We start from the raw sequence: 4876 nt of genomic DNA, 5'->3' as shown, positions 1-4876 counted from the left end.
CCATTTCATTCCCCGACGAAAAAGTCATTCAGCAAAAAATAAAGTTTCGAAGTACAAATACCTGGCTTCGGATTAAACTCGAGGGAATGTGCTAAGTGGATTAATTTAGATTTTTCAATTTTTAATTAGTTTGTATTACTTGTGTTGTTCTAGTTTATTAAAAAAAAAAAAAAAAATATATATATATATATATATATATATATATATATATATATATATATATATATATATATATATATATATATATATATATATATATATATATATATATATATATATATATATATATATATATATATATATATATATATATATATATATATATATATATATATATATATATATATATATATATATATATTTAGGCAAAATTTGTTTAGTTCGAGGGGTCGTCCATAAATTACGTATTTTTTCAATGGGGAGGACGCCCGGTGGCACTACTTGTGGTCAGAGATCATATAATTCTGTAAAAAAGGAAAAATTGCCAAAAATATATTAAAACTTGGATTTCGTGTTTTGTGGATGGCCCCTACAAAAAATGGATGCCAAATTCGTGTTCAGCGCTCCAAAATTATGTAAATACCAAGTTTTTATCGCATTTATCGACACTTTTTTTGCTTGGCCAGCCATTGTATGGAGACGCCCCACTGTGCAACAGAGTTTTCCAGCCCAAAAATTTCCTCAAAATAAAACCCAGTTTTATGCATTTTTAAAACATTTGACATTAAAAGAAATCGATAATGACAACTGCCAAGTTCCAGTTCGATATCAAAATGAATATTTCATGAACTTCATTAGTCAAAATAGGGGAATTTGGATCGCTTTGAGGCATAACATTTCGAAGTTCAATTGAGTTCAACTTTTGTATGAGAACATTGTGCAAGAATACGAAACTTTTGAACCTTACTACAAAACGAAATTCAAGCGTCAATTTTTTCCCATACATGTCAAGTCATTGCCACCCTACTATACACCTGTAATTTTTAATCATTTCAAAGAAAAGTATTAAAACCAAACCACACAACCCCCCTCCTCGTCTAAAAATTAAATTGGTGTCCCGCCGCTGAACCCTATCTATCCGGTCACTTCAACCAAATAGCACATTTCAATTTACTAGGTCTGTAATTCTGTCGACCGTGCTTGGGAAGCAATCATAAAGCGGCCAATCAGAGGTTGAATTTTTCGTTTTGACAAGGCTTGACAATTTTCAATAGTAAAACAGTTTGAATAATAAAATTACAATTTTCTGCATTTGGGAAGAATCTTAGAAGATTTTCCTAACTATTACTATTGCTGCAAGAACGAAACAAATCTATCGAAAACTTACCGATTTATAAGCATTTGAAATTGGACATATTTTTCACTTTTTCCAGTTTTAGATTTTCATTTTACATCCCTGTGTAGCCGAGTATGAGATACGTAGTTCTACGTCAAAATCCGCGTAAAAAAATTCCTCGGCGGCGCGCTGACTTAAAATCATCGGCGGCACACAATGCGAGACCAATAAAAATGAATCATAAAACACCATAAGAAGCATTAGGGCGTGTAAAGAAGATCCCGATTGCTTGTGTTCTATAGCTGAAATTCTCGAATTCTTAACGCAGAAAACGCGAAAAAAATAATAAAACGAAATAATAAACGAATTCGAAACACATATGGAATGTGTCGGTTGTATTGTGTTCCCAAGAAAAAGTGACGAACTTTTTTAGGAATAGTTCACGACATAACAATAGTTGTTATTGTGCTGCTTACGGCGGCTGGAAACATGAATTAAAAAAAAGTTATTACAGCAACCTTGCAGCGGTCGCTCTCCTCCACAATCGCATTCACTGCACAAAGCCATCCACACAGACCATCCACATGCTCACGCAAAAAAATGTCATTCATTTCGTTTATTGGCATTCTTATGTAAAGAGCATTTGGATGAGCGTGTTATTTTTTGTTTTTTTCAGTGTATGATGAAGATCGAAAAAACCCGATATTGCAATCCACACACGCGAAATTTTCCTGCACTTTTAGTGCGATGTAAGATAGAGCATCGAATATTTTTTACTGGGTATGAGCTCGAATATCAACACATAACAAAATCGAAACAAAAATTTGTACTTATCTTACTGAATCCATTGAAACTATTGCATATTCGAGTTCCTCTACACCCTGTAGCAACTACTTACACCAAACACACTAATTTCAGCAATAAAACTGATGGAAAACACTTAAAATGTATCTTTTACTAAGCAGAGAATATCCACACGTGCTGACGATAACCGTGTCCCCAGCTTCTCACCCACGACTAATTTGTGAAATAGGTTCATGTTAAAAAGTAAAAATCATGATTTGATAACACGTATGAAATTCTTTGATTCCATTCTTCTATATCTGAGTTTGGAAAAATAACTAAATATATGCCATTTCATTCCCCGACGAAAAAGTCATTCAGCAAAAAATAAAGTTTCGAAGTACAAATACCTGGCTTCGGATTAAACTCGAGGGAATGTGCTAAGTGGATTAATTTAGATTTTTCAATTTTTAATTAGTTTGTATTACTTGTGTAGTTCTAGTTTATTAAAAAAAAAAAAAAAAAAATTATATTTTATGCATTTTTAAAACATTTGACATTAAAAGAAATCGATAATGACAACTGCCAAGTTCCAGTTCGATATCAAAATGAATATTTCATGAACTTCATTAGTCAAAATAGGGGAATTTGGATCGCTTTGAGGCATAACATTTCGAAGTTCAATTGAGTTCAACTTTTGTATGAGAACATTGTGCAAGAATACGAAACTTTTGAACCTTACTACAAAACGAAATTCAAGCGTCAATTTTGTCCCATACATGTCAAGTCATTGCCACCCTACTATACACCTGTAATTTTTAATCATTTCAAAGAAAAGTATTAAAACCAAACCACACAACCCCCCTCCTCGTCTAAAAATTAAATTGGTGACCGCCGCTAAACCCTATCTATCCGGTCACTTCAACCAAATAGCACATTTCAATTTACTAGGTCTGTAATTCTGTCGACCGTGCTTGGGAAGCAATCATAAAGCGGCCAATCAGAGGTTGAATTTTTCGTTTTGACAAGGCTTGACAATTTTCAATAGTAAAACAGTTTGAATAATAAAATTACAATTTTCTGCATTTGGGAAGAATCTTAGAAGATTTTCCTAACTATTACTATTGCTGCAAGAACGAAACAAATCTATCGAAAACTTACCGATTTATAAGCATTTGAAATTGGACATATTTTTCACTTTTTCCAGTTTTAGATTTTCATTTTACATCCCTGTGTAGCCGAGTATGAGATACGTAGTTCTACGTCAAAATCCGCGTAAAAAAATTCCTCGGCGGCGCGCTGACTTAAAATCTTCGGCGGCACACAATGCGAGACCAATAAAAATGAATCATAAAACACCATAAGAAGCATTAGGGCATGTAAAGAAGATCCCGATTGCTTGTGTTCTATAGCTGGAATTCTCAAATTTTTAACGCAGAAAACGCGAAAAAAATAATAAAACGAAATAATAAACGAATTCGAAACACATATGGAAAGTGTCGGTTGTATTGTGTTCCCAAGAAAAAGTGACGAACTTTTTTAAGAATAGTGCACGACATATCAATAGTTGTTATTGTGCTGCGTACGGCGGCTGGAAACATGAATTAAAAAAAAGTTATTACAACCTTGCAGCGGTCGCTCTCCTCCACAATTGCATTCACTGCACAAAGCCATCTACACAGACCATCCACATGCTCACGCAAAGAAATGTCATTAATTTCGTTTATTGGCATTCTTATGTAAAGAACATTTGGATGAGCGTTATTTTTTTTTTTTTTGTGCATGATGAAGATCGAAAAAACCCGATATTGCAATCCACACACGCGAAATTTTCCTGCACTTTTAGTGCGATGTAAGATAGAGCATCGAATATTTTTTACTGGGTATGAGCTCGAATATCAACACATAACAAAATCGAAACAAAAATTTGTACTTATCTTACTGAATCCATTGAAACTATTGCATATTCGAGTTCCTCTACACCCTGTAGCAACTACTTACACCAAACACACTAATTTCAGCAATAAAACTGATGGAAAACACTTAAAATGTATCTTTTACTAAGCAGAGAATATCCACACGTGCTGACGATAACCGTGTCCCCAGCTTCTCACCCACGACTAATTTGTGAAATAGGTTCATGTTAAAAAGTAAAAATCATGATTTGATAACACGTATGAAATTCTTTGATTCCATTCTTCTATATATGAGTTTGGAAAAATAACTAAATATATGCCATTTCATTCCCCGACGAAAAAGTCATTCAGCAAAAAAAAAAGTTTCGAAGTACAAATACCTGGCTTCGGATTAAACTCGAGGGAATGTGCTAAGTGGATTAATTTAGATTTTTCAATTTTTAATTAGTTTGTATTACTTGTGTTGTTCTAGTTTATTAAAAAATATATATATATATATATATATATATATATATATATATATATATATATATATATATATATATATATATATATATATATATATATATATATATATATATATATATATATATTTAGGCAAAATTTGTTTAGTTCGAGGGGTCGTCCATAAATTACGTATTTTTTCAATGGGGAGGACGCCCGGTGGCACTACTTGTGGTCAGAGATCATATAATTCTGTAAAAAAGGAAAAATTGCCAAAAATATATTAAAACTTGGATTTCGTGTTTTGTGGATGGCCCCTACAAAAAATGGATGCCAAATTCGTGTTCAGCGCTCCAAAATTATGTAAATACCAAGTTTTTATCGCATTTATCGACACTTTTTTTGCTTGGCCAGCCATTGTATGGAGACGCCCCACTGTGCAACAGAGTTTTCCAGC

This window comes from Wyeomyia smithii, chromosome 1 (assembly GCF_029784165.1).
Source record: "Wyeomyia smithii strain HCP4-BCI-WySm-NY-G18 chromosome 1, ASM2978416v1, whole genome shotgun sequence".
In the NCBI taxonomy this organism is placed as follows: Eukaryota; Metazoa; Arthropoda; class Insecta; order Diptera; family Culicidae; genus Wyeomyia; species Wyeomyia smithii.
This window is presented reverse-complemented; position numbering follows the sequence as displayed.